Here is a 22,740-nt window from a genome sequence, read left to right on the forward strand (position 1 = left end):
CCACCTCTGCTCCAGGGCACCGAGTCTTGCCGTGTCCAGGTGTATCAACGGGTTGTTATCCGTGTATACGGTGAACCGGGAAGAAGCGAGGTAATGCCTAAAGCGCTCGGTGACTGCCCATACCACGGCCAGGAACTCTAGCTTAAATGAGCTGTAATTCTCGGGGTTCCTTTCGGTGGGTCGCAGTTTTCGGCTGGCATAGGAGATCACTCGTTCTCTCCCCTGCTGAATCTGGGATAGTACGGCTCCTAGCCCGATGTTACTGGCGTCGGTGTAGAGGATGAAGGGCTGGCTATAGTCTGGGTACGCCAAGATTTCATCCCCCGTGAGGGCCATCTTCAGCTGGCGGAAGGACTCTTCTTCTAGCTCTTCCCATTTGAAGGGCGGCTTCTGGTTCTTGGCCTTCCGGGACTGGCCTATCAGGAGGTCCTGCATAGGCGCTGCCTTTTTGGTGAAACCGGGAATAAACCTTCGGTAGTAGCCTACCAACCCTAGGAACTGCCGCACTTCTTTTACGCTGGAGGGGCTTGGCCATCCCTTAATTGCGGTGATCTTATCGGGGTCGGGAGCCACTCCGTCAGCGCTCACCACGTGTCCCAGGTATTGCACCTTTGGTTTCAGGAGGTGACACTTGGAGGGTTTCACCTTTAGGCCGTAACTCGCCAGAGCTTCGAACACCTCCGCCAGGTGTTTCAGGTGGTCCTCATAAGTTTTGGAGTATACGATGACATCGTCCAGGTACAACAGGACCGTCTCGAAGTTTCTGTGGCCCAGACAGCACTCCATTAATCGTTGGAAGGTTCCTGGGGCGTTGCAGAGTCCGAACGGCATGCAGGTGAACTCACTAAGTCCCATCGGGGTGGTGAATGCGGTCTTCTCCCGGTCCGCCTCTGCTACAGGAACCTGCCAGTACCCGCTAGTGAGATCCAAGGTAGAGAAGAAGTTAGCAGATCTTAAAGCAGCCAATGACTCCTCTATCCTTGGTAAGGGGTACGCATCCTTGTGTGTGATACGGTTGATTTTCCGGTAATCTACACACATCCTCATGGTGTTGTCTTTCTTTTTGACTAAAACTAGTGGGGCTGCCCAGGGGCTACAGCTATCCCGGATTACCCCAGCCTCCTTCATGTCTCTAAGCATCCCCTTGGCGTGTTGGTAATGTGCAGGGGGTACGGGTCGATACCTCTCTTTTATGGGAGGATGATCTCCCGTGGGGATGCGGTGTTCTACCCCCTTGACTCGCCCGAAGTCTAACGGGTGTTTACTAAACACTCTCTCATACTCTTGAACCACCCGATAGACTCCTTGTTTCTGATGTGAGGGAGTGGAATCAGTACCCAAATGTAGTTGCTGACACCAGTCCTCCATGTCTTTCTTAGAGCCGTTACCTTCCTCCGGGTGAGATGGAGGCAAGGGTTCCACAGATTGTATAGAATTTTGATTAGTGGTATATAATTTGGCTAGCGTGGCATACCGGGGCAGGTACACTTCCCTCTCCCCGATATTTATTATGCGAATGGGCACCCTCCCATGGCGTACATTGACCACCCCCCGTGCTGTCAAAATGGTGGGCCTACTGTCTGAGTAAACTGGTTCTACCATTGCCTGGTAATCTCTTCCTCTCAGACCAATAGCTGCCCGGCACCAAATCATCATTTCACTTTTTGGGGGCATGGCAATAGGAAAAGGGTCACACATTCTTACGCTACCAATCTCACCGCCGGAGAGTTCCACTTGTTGCCGTTGCATCAGTGCCCGGATCTCTTTCTGGAGCACCCGCTGCTCGCCGGAGCTGGCGTTCTTGGCAACCTGCTGTAAAAGGAAAATCACCTCTGCAAGACAATTTTCAATTACGTTAGTTCCTAGAGTTATTTTTGGGTGACTCTCATGTTTATCAATATCTACAATGATCAGTCCCTGTGCGGCCAGTTCGACTCTACCGATTTTGAGGGCCACCTCCTTAAATCCGATCTGTGGCACGGGCTGGCCATTGCTGGCGATGATACTCAAGTCGTCGTCAGGGTAGTGGGTAATATCCGAGTCATTCCAGTACTGCTTGAAGAGCACGTACGGGATGGTGGTGACCTGTGACCCGGTATCCAGTAGGGCACTCATGGGAATGCCATCCAGTACCACAGGCAAGACTGGACGTCCTCCCACATATCTGTCGCGCCAGTTCGATGGGCCTGGTGATCTTTTTCCTGGGGGTTGGCCCTCTACCCCAGGTTGTGCCCGTTTAAAGAACAGTACCTTTCCATATGTCCGGGTTGATTGCAGCGGCGGCAGATGGGTCGTCCGTCCTCGCTGTATCGGTCACTGGGTCTTCCTCTGGCCGGTGGGGTCCTCCTTGGTCGACGCCACGGGATGTCCTCCGGTCTGGATGCCAGCTGGATCTTCCCTGGGGTGGAAACCTGTAAAGACTGCACAGTTCGGGTTAGCGCAGCAAAGCTCTTAGCTAGCTCTTGGACCTGATGGTGTAGGTCTGGAGCCGGGTCATTGTCCAAAGCCTGCGCATCAGCTCCCACAGGCCCTGCTGACAAGGGCGCCGCCTCCTGGTAGTAAGTGGTAGTGGGGCGTCTGTGGGTCACAACGCCACCTGGTGCCGGTTCTCGGAGCACCCGGATGGCTCTGTCCTTGAACTGTGCAAAGTCCAGATGGGGATCCTGTAAGGCCATTGCCCGCAACTGGGTTCGGTGGGCATTGCAATATAAACCCTCTATAAATTGTTCAGTCAACAGCCTGTCCTCGTTTCCCACCCCATCAGGGTCGGTCTGCTTTATGGCCCTCAGGGCCTCTTGTAGGTTTAGTGCATAGTCCCTTATACTCTCATGCGCTCGCTGCTTGCACCCGTAGAATCTAAGCTTAATCTCGGCTGAGGTGCGGGTATCAAAGGTGTCCTTCAGCCGGGTTAGTATCCCTGCGACAGTCTTCCTCCCAGGTGGCCAGGATTTTACTTCCCTTTTGGCTGCCCCGGTTAGTTGGGCCACCAGGATGCTCACTTTTTGCTCTTCTGTGAGGGGGTACACCTGGAAGAGGCTATCCAGCTTTTCTCTAAAGTCATGCAGGGCATGTGACTCCCCTGAGTACTGGGGTAGCCAAGCTGCTCCCGGGATATAGGGCATGGTGAAGGGCATAACTGCAGCGGCGGTAGCGCTGGCGGGGGTTGGGGCAGTGAAGCTCTCCTCCGTATCCGACATCTTCCTCCCCCCTAGTGGACCGTGGCCTACCTTGCGATGATCCTCTTCCGTAGGCCGCGGCTCCGCAGTGGATCGTCAGGGTTGAGGACCTTCCGTCGCGCTCCTGTGACGTCGGCGTCTGCTGGGCTCCTTCCAGGACCTTACGCAACGTCCGGACGTGAGGCGGGGCTTCAGTTCTCGCGCGCTTTCGGAGTCCACGCCCCTCTTCTTCCCGCGCGGCGTCCTCAAGATGGCGTCCAATGGCGGGAAAACTCCACGGATGGCGGGAAGAAGGTCGAAGATGGCGCCGGATGGCGGGAAAACTTCGCGGATGGCGGGAAGAAGGTAGAAGATGGCGCCGGATGGCGGGAAACCTCCACGGATAGCGGGAATCTTCACCACTGGTAAGTTTGAACAGTCTTTGCTTTTCAGGCACGCAGTACCCGGTGGTTGCGGGCACGAAATCCTGCCGACTACGCCAAAGTTGACGCGCCCCTGGGCCTGTGTCGCGCTGCGTTGCGCATGCGGGAGCCTACCCGGAGCCGGATCAGTGGAGGGTTGTAGTCACGTGGCGGTGACCCGGTCCGTGCCCAGGGAGTCAAACTAGACGGCAGTCTATTAGTAGTAAATAGTTGATGACTACGCCACCCGTTGAGTGCAGCCAGGGAGCTGCTGCTGCAGGGCAGACCGCTGAGGCCGGTGGTAGGATTGTGCAGCGTGATAGTATAACCCCCAACGGGAGGGGTATGGCCTCAGGGCAGCCGACGTGGATGATGGGGGTAGCAGGAACCACTCAGAGACGGTACGGTGTAGTTCAGGGTCTTTACTGGTAACAACGATAGACCCTCCCGGAGTACTTGCTAGCAAACGGGGCCTGGTCAGTCTTTGAGCAGATGGGATCTCCCCTGGCCAGGCGTAGTTGTAGGCCTCACAAACTGACTGTACTCTTCTGGCTACCTTGCTAGAAGCTGATGTAAGTAGCCCACGTCCCTGAGTGTACCGTGTGGTGCTCACCCGTATGGCCGGTGACTCGGGGCCTTCTAATGGCTTCCGCTCCACGATGGCGGTGCTGGTCCCACGCGTGTGACCGTGCCTTCGGGCTTCTGGGCCAGAGGACCTGAAATCCCCTGCCTGACGGATTCTGCTGCTGGGTAGAAGTTAGTCCCCACAGCCTCGGACTCCGGGTCCGGTAAAGAATCTTCTTAGTCAGGGCGAGCGCTGCAGCTGCCAGCCCCTGACTCCTTGGAACTCTCCTGTTTCCTATGCTGCTTCTTGTCTCCACTCTCCTTGTCTGACTCACCCTGCCTCAGCCCCGGGTTTATACAGGGGAAGTTCTTCCCCTCCCAAGACTGGGCAGGAGGTGTGGCATGCACAGGATCCCTGACCAAAGGACCTCCCACCTGCTCTCAGACATAACATTACATTACTGTGGAAAACCAGACCCCTGGGGTGCCACAGTTCTTGAACTGATCGCCTTTTCTCGGGGTCAAGAAGGAAATTTTTCCCTGTGACACACATTGGCTGAACGTGTCCAGGTTTTTTGCCTTCTTCTGGATCATTGGCTTTAGGTAGGGGTAAACACTTTATTTAATAAAATGTTTAAAATTAATGCTCTGTCTCCTTGTGTCTTTATTTTATGGCACTCAGGTAGTTGTATATGTCAGTTCTCATTTTTATGATCCACGGCTGCCACAATATGAAGCAAACTGAAATACAAGGGCGGTAATTATGTGTCTACTAATGTAATGACTGTACCTATGATGCATAAAATATAGTCAAAAAAGCAAGGGGTAGATGCCCAAACAGATTTAAGTCAAGAAAAGCTGCAATTGGACTAATTAAAAATACCTTTTTATTAGAATTGATTAAAAAAACTCAATAAAAATCATCCAAAAACGCCAATAACAAATATCAACAGAGATGAGGTAGGTCACCTCAGTGACCAGTAGGTGATTAGAATAGTGCCAGTATTCCAAAACCAATTGTCACTGGACATGCAGCCAAACACACAGCAGGTACAAATAACAATTTAGTGACCAGCTAGAGGTGGCCACAAACTGTACAATAAATGCTCATATCCTCATATACTATTGAACAGTTTTTATATGTACCTTAGTGCAGAAATGGCAATGCTCATTCAAACTAGGTGAGCATTCAAGTGGTTACTAGTGGAACCCCCAGTCCTTTTCTTCAACTGTGGAGCATATTATGCCTTTTCTCAGGTATTTAGGTAGGATGACAATAATTAGCATATATCAGTCAGACATCATCTATAAACCTGTCCACTTTGGTAAAGGGGGGATAACACTCTTATAGATGCAGTTACATACTGTACATGCAGTGACATAGGGCTATGATCTCAACATACCACTGTCACCCTGTATGCACAATAATGCGGTATTGGTGTAAGTGTGTGCACACCTGTAATTATTCACCAACCGTAGGAAAAAAAGGGAAAAATCTCACCCAAGTTGAGGATATACTATGCTGGTTCCCTAGTTCATTCATAGGTGTTGATCCCTTTTTCCTCTATTCTCCCTACGCGTTTCCTCAAACACATTGATTCATCAGGGGAGGAACTTATTCCGATCGTGTACCACAGTAATATCGTTACAGACACGTTTGTGGGATAACTTGCTCAATGCTGCAGTATAGGCACTCACCACACTGTTTCCATTTTAAAGCAACACTTCGCTGCGGTGGCTTCGTCCACAGCGTGTGACGCATTTCCGGTCAGAAGACCTCACTTCCGGTCTATGGAACGCAGGACATGGCTGCTGAAACTCACTGGTTCCGGAAGCGACGCCTAAGGCGCCGCCCCATGGTGACAGTGTCCAGGTGTCACACTCCTCGTCCTTGCCTCCCAGTCTCGAAGATACCATGTAAGAGGGTTGTAACCTCCTGTATGCTGCTCATCAGGCATGTTGCCATGTGGCATAAACAGGTATACTTCAGACGCATGCCCTGCTATATGGGTTGCAGCTGGAAAATGGAGATCCACATTAAGGGACACATATTTTTTATTGCTCCTTCAATCCCCCAAGAAGACACATGGTCACGGATCACTGTAAACAAATGGGATATACTCTGATATTTTTATAAACACACAGTGGTACTCTAAAGAGGCAGATGATCTCAGAGGTTGCGGTATAGAACAAGAAAATGATTGGGCAAAGATATTTTACCGTTATGTACAGTGTGTATTACTTACGTAAGGATGGTGTAGATCAAGAACGAGATTGGAACCTCAGCTTACCATTATGGTCAAAAAATGATACAGATACACATGCATGGATACCCTACATGTGCTAGCCTAGTAGGGTGATACCACCAACCTTCACTATTTGGGAAAAACGAGGAAGGAAGTGTCAATTATTCCCTACTGGCACCATAAAAAGGAAGCTCTTAAGGAGCAAATAAAGGTAACTAAAAAATTCTCGTCAGAACTGGACTTCGCAAAAAAAGAAACACAGTTACAGAACAAGGTAGAAAGGTACCAATACCACCTAAAAGAGTGTAAACACAAGTTCTTTATTACCTTGAAGAATTCAGGGAAAACAAGGAATATTCAGTGGCGCTTACCAGACAGAATTATATTCCTGAGATAGACTTATCCTACTCTGAAACAGAGGTCTCACATACTGATACAAAATCGAAAACCCAAAAGGGAAAATTAAAAGGAAGGGGTGGATATCAGGGGAGAGGAAATAACAGGAGAACCCCGCAGAGAGAGAGTTTTTTAGAGCTGAACTACCTGCTCAGGAGCCGATCCAACCAGCGGAATCCCGTTTAACAACACAGGTCATCAATCTATCATCAATGCCCCTCACTACTGATGAAATCTGCGTACTGAGTAAAGGTTTAAGTTTTATCCACACCACTGATTTTGACAAATTTGAAATAATAAAAGTCCTGCATCTATTCATCAGACGTTTGAAATGAAAAGAGCACTTCCTTAGGGAGGATAGAAAGGAGTGTGACAACTTGGGAATACCCAATAACCTTTTACAAGGCGTGAGGTTGCTATATCATCTTGATGAGGTGAACCCGAATACATTGGTGCCTTCACGGACCTTAAAAATAAAATTTCTAGACTGCCACCTCCTACCGGAGACTTAAGTTCCATAGATGTCTTCCTTCATTTGTTTACGGAGGACATCATACAACTGACAAAAACTAATCATTGGGAATAACATAACTTTGCAAGAGGTGAAATGGATTCACTACGCAGACTTGAAAAGGATCAAACCATAACCATAAAGCCGTCCGACAAAGGTGGCAATGTGGTTGTGATGGATACCACTACAGACTCTCTCATCTCTCGGCATCACAGACTTGGCCCTATTTTTGATCTCTTCATAGACATACAGGACATTAGTGTCTCCCACTCACATACCACCTCCTCATCCCGCCTTCTGTCTGTCGGTGTCCCCTAAGGAACATTTCTGGGACCCCTGCTCTTCTCTATCTCCACCTTCGGCATTGGACAGCTCATAGAGTCTCATGGCTTTCAGTATGACCTCTATGCCGATGTCACACAGATCTACCTCACTGAACCTGATATCTAGTGATAAGCGAGCACTAAAATGCTCGGGTACTCATTGCTCGGGACGAGCAAATAGGAATACTCGGGTGCTCGACCCGAGAAACGTGCTCAATGAAAGTCTATGGGAAACTTGAGCATTTTTCAGGCGGTTCCCCCAGGCGGTCTGCAGAGGGCCTAAAAATTGCCCAAATCGATGGGAACAGTGCTCAAATGACATGGGAACAGCATGGGGAAGGCCTCTGGAAGCATTTCTGACTCCCAGGTCACTGATGTCAACAACGTTGTCAGAGTATTACGCCACTTTTAAGGACTCACAATAAAACATACAAAAACAAAACCAAAATGGATTTTCCTGGGAAATATGTTAAGGGACATCCTTTCTAGGGTAATGACTTGTATACAGTGGTGGCCAAAAGTATTGGCACCCCTGCAATTCTGTCAGATAATGCTCAGTTTCTTCCTGAAAATGATTGCAATCACAAATTCTTTGGTATTATTATCTTCATTTAATTTGTCTTCAATGAAAAAACACAAAAAGGATTGTCCTAAAGCCAAATTGGATATAATTCCACACCAAACCTAAAAAAGGGGGTGGACAAAAGTATTGGCACTGTTTGAAAAATCATGTGATGCTTCTCTAATTCATATAATTAACAGCACCTGTAACTTACCTGTGTCACCTAACAGGTGTTGTCAATAACTAAATCACACTTGCAGCCAGTTAACATGGATTAAAGTTGACTCAACCTCTGTCCTGTGTCCTTGTGTGTACCACATTGAGCATGGAGAAAATAAAGAAGACCAAAGAACTGTCTGAGGACTTGAGAAACCAAATTGTGAGGAAGCATGAGCAATCTCAAGGCTACAAGTCCATCTCCAAAGACCTGAATGTTCCTGTGTCTTCCGTGCGCAGTGTCATCAAGAAGTTTAAAGCCCATGGCACTGTGGCTAACCTCCCTAGATGTGGACGGAAAAGAAAAATTGACGAGAGATTTCAACGCAAGATTGTGCGGATGGTGGATAAAGAACCTCGACTAACATCCAAACAAGTTCAAGCTGCCCTGCAGTCCGAGGGTACAACAGTGTCAACCCGTACTATCCGTCGGCGTCTGAATGAAAAGGGACTGTATGGTAGGATACCCAGGAAGACCCCACTTCTTACCCCGAGACATAAAAAAACCAGGCTAGAGTTTGCCAAAACTTACCTGAGAAAGCCTAAAACGTTTTGGAAGAATGTTCTCTGGTCAGATGAGACAAAAGTAGAGCTTTTTGGGAAAAAGCATCAACATAGAGTGTACAGGGAAAAAAAAGAGGCATTCAAAGAAAAGAACACGGTCTCTACAGTCAAACATGGCGGAGGTTCCCTGATGTTTTGGAGTTGCTTTGCTGCCTCTGGCACTGGACTGCTTGACAGTGTGCATGGCATTATGAAGTCTGAAGACTACCAACAAATTTTGCAGCATAATGTAGGGCCCAGTGTGAGAAAGCTGGGTCTCCCTCAGAGGTCATGGGTCTTCCAGCAGGACAATGACCCAAAACACACTTCCAAAAGCACTATAAAATGGTTTGAGAGAAAGCACTGGAGACTTCTAAGGTGGCCAGCAATGAGTCCAGACCTGAATCTCATAGAACACCTGTGGAGAGATCTCAAAATGGCAGTTTGGAGAAGGCACCCTTCAAATATCAGGGACCTGGAGCAGTTTGCCAAAGAAGAATGGTCTACAATTCCAGCAGAGCATTGTAAGAAACTCATTGATGGTTACCGGAAGCGGTTGTTCGCAGTTATTTTGGCTAAAGGTTGAGCAACCAAGTATTAGGCTGAGGGTGCCAATACTTTTGTCTGGCCCATTTTTGGAGTTTTGTGTGAAATGATCAATGATTTGATTTTTCCTTCATTCTCTTGTGTTTTTTCCTTGCAAGCAAATGAAATGAAGATAATAATGCCAAATAATTTGTGATTGCAATCATTTTCAGGTAGAAACTGAGTATTATCTGACAGAATTGCTGGGGTGCCAATACTTTTGGCCACCACTGTAAGAAGCATGATCTGTGCTGAACAGTATGGATGGTAATCCAAAGCCTCCATAACCAAGCTTGGCATGGAAGGCACTCGGGAAATAGGAGTGTGAGTTGGGGGTCTCCCAGTGGTAATACAGTTGGAATCACTGCCTTATTAATACAACGGGGAACTGTTTTTATTTCAATTAACAATTTAAAGGGGTTGTCTGAAACCAACACTGATTTAATTCTAAATCTCTATTTAATTTAATAATCTAATTGCTTTTCTAATATACTTTAATTAAAAGTTAATCTGAATTTATCTAACTGGGGTGTGTTTGTATGTGTGTGTGTATATATTTGTTTTTTTTACTAACTTCCTGTTTGATAAGATTTAGTTTGAAAATCCCCAGTGCATCCTGGGATATGAAGACGGACGCGATCAGGGAGCAGAGGCTGCGGTCACTGCTGCTGCCTCTTTCCGCACCCTGAATGAAGCGTCATCAGTGATGCATGTTTCAGGGGCTGGGCTAGTCCTTGCTACTCTGTGCATGTGTCGGTTGTCAATTCCAACTCTCAGTTGCTCAGCAGGATCTTGTCACTGTGCAATATTCTTTTTAATGCGCAGCGTCAGGGATTCCTCAGACGACACTGGGGCGATCATGCAATATCTCATCCTGCCGTCACTGTGTCACGGATTTCGCCCTGAATCGCGAGCACACGATCCAGATTACTCGACAGTTCAGCACTTTTTGGGGATTATGAATCTCAAGACTGCTACCTACCGGAAGCTAAAATGCAATAAATGAGGGGCCAGGTGAAGAAAGCCATAGCAAATTCTGTCAGGTCCCTTTGAGGTGCATTGTATCTGTTGGGTACCCTGACATCGTGCTTCCCAGGGTTCTGTGAGCACAATACCATTCCAGGGTTCTACAGTGGGATCTGCTATATAATGAAGTTTCTCTTAAGGGGCACTTGGAAGGGAAGATGTCCTTATCACCCCGGTCAGTAAAATCTTTATAGTGGTGGCAGGATGAGCCTAACCTATCTCGAGGGGTTCCTTGTGTACTTATGGTCACTAGAACAATTACCGCAGATGCGAGTCCCAGAGGGTGGGGAGCCCATCTGGGAGACATGGTAGCCCAGGGGACCTGGTCAGATATCGAAAAGGGTCTCTCCTCCAATGCAAAAGAACTTCTGGCGGTAGACAAGGCGGTGAATAATTTCTTACCTTTCCTTCAGGGCCAGAATGTAAAGATCCTCTTGGATAACCTAGTTGCGGTAGCATATGTGAACCACCAGGGGGGTACATGGTCAAGATAGCTGATGAGAGGGACAGATCATCTCTTCCAGATTACAGAAAGTCACCTCCTTTCCCTGATGGCCCTCCATATAAGGGGAAAAGAAAACACCAGAGCAGATTTCCTAAGCTGCTATCCTCTGATGCAAGGGGAATGGGAGCTAAATCAATGAATTTTTACCCAAATAGCCTCCTGTCAGGTAGATCTGTTTGCCACAAAACTAAATCGGAAGACAAAGATCTTGTGTTCCCTAAATCTCCTAGCTGTGGACGCTCTCATGATACGTTGGGATTTCAGCCTGTCGTATGCCTCCCCCACCCCGGTTGGCTCTTCTTCTCATGGTCATAAGAAAGATCAGGGAGGACAAGGCCAGGGTTCTGCTGATTGCACCCTTTTGGCCCAGGAGGCCCTGGTTCTCATGCCTAAGGAGCATGTCCATCTCCCATCCTTGGGTTCTTCCAGAGATTCCGTATCTCTTTCTCCAGGGTCCGATATTCCATCCTCAAGCAACTGGCCTCCACTTGACGGGGTGGAACTTGAAAGGACACTGCTAAATCGGAAAGGTTTTTCCCAAGGTCTAGAAACCATCCTGATGCACAGCAGAAAACCTGTTGCAACCCAAATTTATGCCAGAACTTGGAGAAAGTTTTTGTCTTTCTCTGGTTCTGTGGTTGATGGGGGGCGCCAATAGGAAACATCTTGGAGTTTTGACAAAAAGGTCATGAACTAAGGTTATCCACCAGCACCCTTAAAGTTCAGGTTTCTGCCTTGGGTGCCCTATATAGCTGTGATCTAGCGGGTAACTACTGGGTTTGTCGGTTCATTAAGGCAGCTTTTAGAACTAGATCTATTAAAAGCAGCTTGGTTCCCTGGGATTTAAATTTGGTTCTAAAGGCCTTGACTAGCTCGACCTTTGAGCCAATAGTCAGCAACCCTTAAATCCCTCTCCCTTAAGACCACTTTGTTAATAGCTTTAACCTCAGCCAGGAGCATTAGTGACATCCAGGCCCAGTCTCTGGCCTCGCCGTTTACTAAAATTCTGGATGATAGGCAGGATCTGGTCTAAAAATCATTCTCTCTCCCTAAGGTAGCCACTCGTTTCCACAGACTTCATGAAGTCCTCCTACCCTCCTTTTGTCCAAATCCTAGTAACCAGAAAGAGGTGGAGTTACATACGTTAGAAGTGAGGAGATGTGTGGTTAGGTACCTTTCAGTTACCAAAAGCTTTAGAAAAGATAACTCGTAGTTTATATCCTACCAAGGGGCTAGGAAACGGTCTTAAGTCACGAAGTCCACCATAGCTAGATGGAATAGGGAGGCCATTTCTCTAGCATATACATCTAGCGGCGAGGAAGTACCAGAAGGGCTGAAGGCTCATTTCACCCGGGCTGTGGCGACCTCCTGGGCTGAGAAGACAGGTGTCTCGACAGAAGACATATGTAGGGCTGCTACCTGGTCCTGTCCCTCTCCATTCCATAGACACTATATAGGTTAGATATGGGTATATCGGCTGACCTCACCTTTAGGAGAAGAGTGTTCCAGGCTGTGGTCCTTCAATAGATTACTTCATCTCTGTAATTCTCTCGTGGTGCTGTCATGGTCGACCGATAAAATCGTAAGTTACTTACCGGTAATGGGATTTTTCGGAGACCATGACACCACCCTTACATTCCCTCCCTTCACGTTTGTGGGAGCACTCCCCTTTTATTAATTATAATCTCACACTCAATAGGTGTCGTGTGGTATGGCAATTTTGTGATTGTTTGCTGTGTTCATTAACCCGGCGGTCCTCTCAATGCTCTGTAATCCAAACTGAGGCGGGAGAGAGGTGGCGCCCTTTTAAGCCTGTAGGTTTCCTCTCCTTGGTGGGCGGATCCCCTCTCTCTTGCTGCTGTCATGGTCTCTGAAAAATCCCATTACCGGTAAGTAACGACTATTCATTTGATGGAGCAATCAAAAAGTTGTTCCCCAAAATGGTAAGTATTAACCCCTTAAGCCCCGCGGGTGGTTTGCACGTTAATGACCGGGCCAATTTTTACAATTCTGACCACTGTCATTTTATGAGGTAATTACTCTGGAACGCTTCAACGGATCCCCCTGATTCTGAGATTGTTTTTTCATGACATATTGTACTTCATGATTGTGGAAAAAATTCTTCGATATCACTTGCGTTTATTTGTGAAAAAAACGGAAATTTGACGAAAATTTTGAAAATTTTGCAATTTTCAAAATTTGAAATTTTAAGCCCTGAAATCAGAGCGATATGTCACACAAAAGAGTTAATAAATAACATTTCCCACATGTCTACTTTACATCAGCACAATTTTGGAGCCAATATTTTTTTTTGTTAGGGAGCTATAAGGGTTAAAAGTTGACCAGCGATTTCTCATTTTTCCAACAAAATTTACAAAACCATTTTTTTAGGGACCACATCATATTTGAAGTGACTTGGAGAGGTCTTTTTGATAGAAAATACCCAAAAGTGACACCATTCTAAAAACTGCACCCCTCAAGGTGCTCAAAACCACATTCAAGAACTTTATTAACCCTTCAGGTGCTTCACAGGAATTTTTTGAATGTGGAAGAAAAAAATGAACATTTAACTTTTTTCACAAAAATGTTACTTTAGACCCAATTTTTTTTATTTTCACAGGGGTAACAAGAAAAAATGGACCCCAAAATTTGTTGTGCAATTTCCCCTGGGCACGCAGATACCCAATATTTGGGGAAAAAACACTGTTTGGGCGCACGGCAGGGCTCGGAAGGGAAGGAGCGCCATTTGACTTTTTGATTGTAAAATTTGCTTGAATAATTAGCGGACGCCATGTTGTGTTTGGAGAGCCCCTGTGTGCCCAAACTTTGGAGCTCCCCCACAAGTGACCCCATTTTGGAAACTAGACCCCCCAAGGCACCTTTCGAGATGCATAGTGAGCACTTGGAACCCACAGGTGCTTCACAAATTGATTCGTAAAAATGAAAAAGTGAAAAAAAAAACACTTTTTCATTTTTACGAATCAATTTGTGAAGCACCTAGGGGTTCCAAGTGCTCACTATGCATCTAGATAGGTGCCTTGGGGGGTCTAGTTTCCAAAATGGGGTCACTTGTGGGGGAGCTCCAATGTTTGGGCACACAGGGACTCTCTAAATGCAACATGGTATCCGCTAACAAATTGAATGGAAAATCGGCTCAAATTGTTAGCGGACACCACATTGCGTTTGGAGAGCCCCTCTGTGCCCAAACTTTGGAGCTCCCCCACAAGTGACCCCATTTTGGAAACTAGACCCCCCAAGGCACCTTTCTAGATGCATAGTGAGCACTTGGAACCCACAGGTGCTTCACAAATTGATTCGTAAAAATGAAAAAGTGAAAAAAAAAACACTTTTTCATTTTTGTGAATCAATTTGTGAAACACCTGGGGTTCCAAGTGCTCACTATGCATCTAGATAGGTGCCTTGGGGGGTCTAGTTTCCAAAATGGGGTCACTTGTGGGGGAGCTCCAATGTTTGGGCACACAGGGACTCTCCAAATGCAACATGATATCCGCTAACAAATTGAGCCGACAATTTGTTAGTGTATATCATGTTGCATTTGGAGAGTCCCTGTGTGCCCAAACATTGGAGCTCCCCCAAAAGTGACCCCATTTTGGAAACTAGACCCCTCAAGGCACCTATCTAGATTCATAGTGAGCACTTGGAACCCCAGGTGCTTCACAAATTGATTCATAAAAATGAAAAAGTGTTTTTTTTTTCACTTTTTCATTTTTACGAATCAATTTGTGAAGCACCTGGGGGTTCCAAGTGCTCACTATGCATCTAGATAGGTGCCTTGGGGGGTCTAGTTTCCAAAATGGGGTCACTTGTGGGGGAGCTCCAATGTTTAGGCACACAGGGGCTCTCCAAACGCAACATGGCGTCCGCTAACAATTTGAGCCGATTTTCCATTCAATTTGTTAGCGGACACCATGTCGTGTTTGGAGAGCCCGTGATGTGCCTAAACAGTGGAGCTCCCCCACAAGTGTCCCCATTTTGGAAACTATACCCCTCAAGGATTTTATTAAGGTGTATAGTGAACATTTTGAACCCAGAGGTACGGCACAGAATTTGTTTACATTAGGTCATCATATTGAATAAGTTGTCATTATTCTTGAGCGCAAGTGCTCGCTACTTGAGTTTGCATCGGGTACTCAGGTATGCACCATGTACAGCGTGTGCTCGAGTGACATGCTCGAGTCCCTGCTCCGCATGTTTCACGGTTATTAGACACCCAAAAAAAAACATGCGGGGATCGCTCGTGCATGGCAGGCAATCCCCGTAAAGTTTTTTGGCCGCGAAGCATATGGGGCAGAGACTCGAGCATGTCACTCAAATACCCACGATACTCAATGCATACCAGAGCACCCGATGCAAACTCAAGTAGCGAGCACTTGCTCTCAACACTAGTCGCCATATCGTCATCTTTTTTTCTTACTTTTGAAAAAAATCCCAACCCCAGCCCTAACCCTAGCACAAGCCTAGCCCTAGCACAACCCTAGCCCTAGCACAACCCTAGCCCCAGCACAACCCTAGCCCCAGCACAACCCTAGCCCCAGCACAACCCTAGCCCCAGCACAACCCTAGCCCCAAACCCAGCCCTAGCCCTAGCCCAATCCTAACCCAAGAGTTTATTTTTGACGCCGTTCCTTGTACGGTATAAGTGATTAGACGACTTTATTCTTCGGGTCGGTGTGATTACAGCAATGCCAGAATCATATGGGGTTTTTATGACTGACAGCTGTCACACACTAAAAGACGCATTTTTTGTAAAATCTAGTTTTTGCATCGCCATATTTTGAGAGCTATAATTTTTCCATATTTTGGCAGACAGTCATGTGACAGTTCGTTTTTTGCGGGATGACTTGACGTTGTTATTGGTGCCATTTTCAGGCACGTGACATTTTTTGATCGCTTTCTATTCCGATTTTCGGGAGGCAGAATAAACAAAAACCAACAATTCAGGAATTGTTTTTTTGTTTTTTTTATTCTGTTCCGCGTGTGGTAAAATTGATGAGGTAGCTTTATTCTTCGGTTCAGTACGTTTACAGCGGTACCACATTTGTATAATTTTTCTATGTTTTGGCGCTTATACACAATAAAAGCTATTTTATAGAAAAAAATATTTTTTAGCATCGCTTTATTCTGAGAGCTATAACTTTTATAATTTTCGGCTGATGGAGCTGTATGGCGGCTTGTTTTTTGCGGGACGAGATGACGCTTTCAGCGGTATCATTTTTATTTATATGCCTCTTTTTGATCGCGTGTTATTCCACTTTTTGTTTGGCGGTATGGTGATAAAGCATTGTTTTTTGCTTTGTTTTTTTTTTTTTTTTTTACCGTGTTCACTGAAGGGGTTAACTAGTGGGACAGTTTTATAGGTCAGTTTGTTCCGGACGCGGCGATACCAAATATGTGTACTTTTATTGTTTTTTTGTTTTTTTTATAATAATATTTATTGATGGGTACATTATATTTTTATGTTTGGTGTATTATTTTTTTTATTTTTTTATAATATTTTTGCACATTTTTTTTTTTTTTTCCACTTTCACACAGTTTATACACTTTATTACTTTGCCCCACTCTGGGACTTTCACTTCTTTTTTTCTGATCGCCTGCATGGCACAGGAATGAAGCACCATCCCTATGCCATGAAGGCTGTCAGAAGTGCACAGTGTGAAGATTGCTTGGAGATGCACTGCGCATGCCCAAGCAATCTTCCTACTCTCTGGTGACCCGGATGTTGTCATGACGACATCGGGTCGTCATGGTAACACCCGGGAAGCCTTTGCAGACTGCGCTGGAAGCCGGAAGAGCAGGTGAGTATCGCCGATCACCTCCCCTTGCCCCCGTAATGCCGCGATCGACTTCGATCGCAGCATCGCGGGGGTTAATGTGCTGGGAGCGGTGCAGGACCGCTCCTTGCACATAGTACCGGGTGTCAGCTGTGACAATCAGCTGACACCCGGCGGCGATCGCGCCCGCACAGCCTGTGTGCGCGCGCGATCGCCATGACGTACTAATACGGGTCTGGCTCTTAAGTCCCAGGGCACAGACGCGTATTAGTACATCAGATGTTATTAAGGGGTTAAAAACAGGTCTTAGAAAATTGAAACACAAGCCAAACAATTTGTTTGCAAAGTTTAGAATTTTTTGAAAGCAGTAAAATGTTTGTTTTTTTCTTCTGCACCATTTCACTTTATTTAGAATTCATTGCCCTTGTTTTCTATATCTTGCACAGTAAAGTGAATGGTGTCTTTCAAAAATGCTGTAATTTTGTCCCACAAAATACCTCTCAACCCTGCTGTATTGAATAGTGTCTGTGTTATTCAGCAAGTAAGAAAAAGATCTTCAGCTCACCTGGCCCAGCCTGCCAGTCCTCCTTTCCATGATCTCGGTGCTTGGAATTAGTCCATCCCCATCTGGGAGAAAAATCCTCAGTGAAAGTAAAAAATAGTTTTCCAGCACACGATGTAGAAAAATTAGAAAAAGCCTTTATTTAATCCATTGTTAAAAAATACAATTCCAACAGAGATAAAAGCATGTGTAAGATTACGCGTTTCGGATCATATTTGACCCTTAGTCATAGCATAAAGTACTGAATAAATGTTGCACTTTTCAAGGAAAACAGTCAAGGGAAGCTGCCAAGGGTAACACCCACCAAAATCAGCTGTGATATTAGCTCACTAATTCAAGGCTAGCAGTGATCTAAACACTAGTATAACCCTATACTACATCCATCCTCTACAAACATATTACAATGTGAACTGTCACTTAGTAATGCACTAATTATTTGATCACTTTTTATCCAAGTTTTTTATATATATGAATTCATTGAATAAACAATTGATGCACTATTTAAATATATATGTAACAATAAGAGCTTCTAAAGATATCATTACCTATTTTCTAAAAATTATTGTTCTAACATTTGATTTCAAGGGCATACTTTTCCCCCCAAAAAATAAAATAATATCTCTATTTTAAAACCATATGAGAATGGCTGGAAATTATTACAAAACGTAATTAGCATGCTTTGTTTTGTATACTATTGATTATAGAGTCCCCTAGATTGATCACAAAAAATAAAAAAAATAAAAAATGTATTTAATAAATTCCTCAATTTGTTCCAACTTTTTTAATATAGATACATCAATTCATGTCTTAGATTTAGTCCTGCTGGGTATCTGGTATTTAGTTTTAGAATCTATCGAGCTTCAGTCATCTGGAGTAATTTAACCCTATCTCCACCTCGCCGTGGAGCAGAAACAAATTCCAAAGCACTTACTCGCAGGCTACTTAAATCCCCCTTGTGTTCATTCAAAAAATGTTTGGAAGCCCCCGAAAGACTGCGGGTAGTGACATTGTTAATGTCATAAATGTGCTCCGACAGTCTTTTTCTTACACTGCGGCTTGTAGATCCCACATATTGTTTTCCGCATATCGTGCAAAAAATGATATAAACCCAGTGGTCAGTAGCACAGTTCATGAAAGTCTTAAGATTAAATACTTGACCCTCATTACTTATGACAGACTTGTTATTATTTATCATGAATTTGCATAAACCACATGACTTCTACCCGCATCTAAATGAGCCCTTAGTGGACTCATTTAAAAAATGGTTGTAAATTTGTTCCAAAAAAATCCCTGACAATAGGAAATGTAATCTCCCTGAGTGAACTCAGAGAAAATACAGGCAAAATAGGTCGTACATGGTTGTCCACTCAGTATCAGCAGATTCTTGACAATAATGTTCAAGAATCAGTGACAAAGTTGAAGTTACGCAGGGGATGGATCTTTCAGCAAGACAATGATCCAAAACACCGCTCCAAATCTACTCAGGCATTCATGCAGAGGAACAATTACAATGTTCTGGAATGGCCATCCCTGTCCCCAGACCTGAATATCATTGAACATCTGTGGGATCATTTGAAGAGGGCTGTACATGCTTGGCGACCATCAAACTTAACTGAACTGGAATTGTTTTGTAAAGAGGAATGGTCAAAAATACCTTCATCCAGGATCCAGGAAATCATTAAAAGCTACAGGAAGCGACTAGAGGCTGTTATTTTTGCAAAAGGAGGATCTACTAAATATTAATGTCACTTTTCTGGTGAGGTGCCCATACTTATGCACCTGTCAAATTTTGTTTGAATGCAGATTGCACATTTTCTGTTAGTACAATAAACCTCATTTCAAGGCAGAAACATTACTGTGTCCAACAGTTATTACATATATCAAACTTAAATAGCTGTTGCAAAAACACCAATTTTTATAAAACATTAATAGGGGTGCCCAAACTTTTTCATATAACTGTATATATGTTCATTCTAATATCAAAAAATATACCATTCTAGTACACAGAATGGTGTTAGAATGTAATGTTGAACAACTACCCACTCTCCTAACTTAATTGGGGTGCGGTGTCAATCCTAATCAATTCAACCAAGTCAATGAAAGGGAAAAAAAAAAAAAAACACGACATCTTAAGAGTAACCAGTCTATAAAGATTGTCTTCCCTTAAAGTCCTTACAAGTGCATATTATACCTGATGAAGGCCGTTGCTGGCAGAAACGCGTTGTTTGTTCTTAATATAGTGTCCGAATAAATCTGATTTTGAGAAAAATAATTCATCTGTAACGATCCTTATCCTCTGGAAGCGCTGAAAAGGGGAAATCTTCTCTCCACTACAATATCCAACATGCAAGCTTTATACCAGGGCTGACATACTTCCCGCATTTGTGCTGCAGACCAGAGGATTGCAAAGAGCTGATCCACTATACGGATCATTTGAGTGAAAATACAAGACATCTAAAGGGTGAGTGCAAAAAACAAATATTGTTGTGGCAAATGCACATATTCATCTACACTTAGACTCTGCGCCCCTTGTCTCCCCTTTTATTCTTTTTATATATCAATGGAATTTATGGAAGACCTCCTCTTGGCAGTAAGAAGAACGATGGAAGTGGAAGAAGAGAAGCCCTCTAGATCAGTCCAGGAAGAGATGTTCGGTGGTCTCCGCTCAAAGAAAAAGATGGTGTTCCTGATACATATAAACATTCAGGATCTAATCCTGGACGAATGGGAAAATCCTGAAAGACGACTGAATACACCAACGGAATTGAAAGACAGGTTTCCCGTAGATGAAGAAACCTCAAAAGGTTGGACCGAGATACCTAAGGTCGATATTCAGGTGGCAAGAGTCGCTAAAAAGACAGTATTGCCATTCGAAGACTCATCGCAACTAAAGGATCCTCTGGACCGCAAGATGGACAGCCTTCTCAGAAAATCCTGGGAAACATCAGCAGTCCTTCTGGACACAAACAGTCTCCACGTGTGTTGCACGGTCCATGTCAAGATGGCTCAACCAGCACATCCAGAGAGGAGATACAAGCTTCCCTACCTTTACTGCAGAAAGCCACTGACTTCCTCGCGGATGCTTCAGCGGAATCTGTGAGGGTAACGCCAGGGCAGCAGTCCTATCGAACTCCACAAGGCGAGCACTATGGCTGAAATCGTGGAGCGGTGACGTGGCTTCTAAAACAAAACTTTGTTCCATTCCCTTCAGGGGAGAATATATGTTTGGCCAGGCCCTTGACCCTCTCCTGGAGAAGGCGGCTGATAAAAAGAAATCCCTGCCTGAACCCAGACACTACAAGAAGACCCCCTTTCGCCCCCCTCGGGAACAGAATCCCCAGTACAGGGGGAACGGCAAGTCTGGTCGGTGGAGCTACCCCAAAGGGGGGAAAGATAGGAATATTTTTTTCCCAAAAGGACAGCGACAACAGAAGCGGTGACGCCAGAGCAGTGGGGGGACAAATCATGAAATACCTTCCCCAGTGGCAAAAGATCTGCTACAATCAATGGGTCTTGAAGGTAATTCAAGAAGGGGTAAAGATCGAATTCTCCTCATATCCTCCAAGAAAAGTAAGGATAACTCGTCTAACCTCCCCGAGATTAAGAACCGCAATGATGTCAGGCCTAAAAGACATACTATCCTTGGGGGCTATTTCACCAGTCCCAAAAACAGAAAGACACACAGGCCACTATTCACGCCTGTTTATGATAAAGAAACCAAACGGCACCTACAGAATAATAATAAATCTGAAACCCTTAAACCAATACATCATCTACCGAAGATTCAAAATGGAGTCCATCAGATCAGCAGTTCCCTTGATAGGACAAGGATATGTGATGGCAACCATCGACTTACAGGACGCATACTATCACGGTTTGCGGTGGTTCAAGAGGATCAAACGCTGCATTTTCAATTCAATGTATTGCCGTTCGGGATATCCTCAGCACCAAGAATATTCACCAAAATTATGTCAGAGGTAGTGGCTTCAATCAGAAAAGAAAAAATCTGCATCATTCCCTACCTTGACGACTTCTTACTAGTATATCCCTCGGTGGAATCACTCCAGGAAGATCTGCAGAGAAGAATCCTAATCCTGACCACCCTAGGGTGGTTGATAAATCATCAAAAGTCAGACCTGGTCCCTGCCACAGAAAAAAACATTTCTGGGTGTTCTACTAGACTCCGCCAGACAAACCTCCTTCCTAACGAAAGACAGATACTTTTGAGATCCAAGATATCGAATCTGAAGGCCCTGAACAGAGTGTCCCTAAGGTCTGCCATGTCAACCCTCAGCTCCATGACAGCCTACATCCAATCCGTAGCCTGGGCTCAGGCTCACACCAGGGTGTTGCAAACCCATATTCTTGCACAGTGGGACGGATCCCCAGACTCCCTAAACAGGATGATCATGATCCCTCATTATGTGAAGACATCCCTATCATGGTGGCTCAGCCCAAAAAAACCTAGGAACAGGGGTTCCATGATCTCAGTTCCCTCTGATAACAGTCACGGTAGACGCCAGTGACCAGCCCAGGGGATGGAATGTGACGCCCAGCTGCACTTGGTATCACAGATCCTGGAAGAGTGCATTGATGGATTCCTCCACAAGAGGCCCCCATAAACATTCACACATCTCCACCTTTCACCTCAGACCACCAGAGGGAGCCTGTTAGGGATATAAATAGGGAAGGTGGAGCCAGGCAGTTCAGTCTGGAGTGCACAGAGAGTGATTCAGCAGTTCCTCTGGAGAGTTCAGCAAGTACAGGTCTGAATACAGAGTCGAGCTCAGGTCAGTTGTAGCTCAGAATAGTGAGCTTTGGGTGTGCCGGCGTCATAAGATGGGTGAAGCGCGGCAAGCTGCCGTTAGTGTGTATAGCCTAGTGAGGGCCCGAGTTGGCCGAAGGCGAGTGGAGAGTTAGTACCAAGGGGGCAGAGGAGCTTAACTAGCTCACCCCGAAGAGGTTACCGGACACCGGGTCCAAGCTTACCGGGATCTCTACGACCCAGTAAGGCATAACCGGAATCCCTGGAGAACTACAGGTCCCAGGATCGCTGAAGTACTGATACGTAACAGAGCCAGGAGACACATAGGCCCCGTAAGGTTTTCTTACACCCGTAGAGATGGCAGAACTCCTTGAACAACTCAGCCTCAAAGGCCGGGCCTTGGTCTGTCAGCACCTGCTCAGGATAACCATGGGGTCTGCAGAAATACGCTTGGAACATCTTTGCTGCTGTCTCTGCCGTCAGGTCTTTGACGGGGGCGACCACCAGGAAACGCGAGTAGTGATCCACCATGGTCAGAGCATAAAAGTACCCTGACCTGCAGGAGGA

At 45.6% G+C, this 22,740-nt stretch overlaps 1 pseudogene; it reads left to right on the forward strand.

The window, feature by feature from the left end:
• The window catches only part of LOC141201657 (cingulin-like), a 166,947-nt pseudogene that overhangs the window by 125,552 nt on the left and 18,655 nt on the right, over positions 1–22,740 (forward strand).

This window comes from Phyllobates terribilis, unplaced genomic scaffold, assembly GCF_046119375.1.
Source record: "Phyllobates terribilis strain yellow unplaced genomic scaffold, ASM4611937v1 Scaffold_122__1_contigs__length_5177241, whole genome shotgun sequence".
In the NCBI taxonomy this organism is placed as follows: Eukaryota; Metazoa; Chordata; class Amphibia; order Anura; family Dendrobatidae; genus Phyllobates; species Phyllobates terribilis.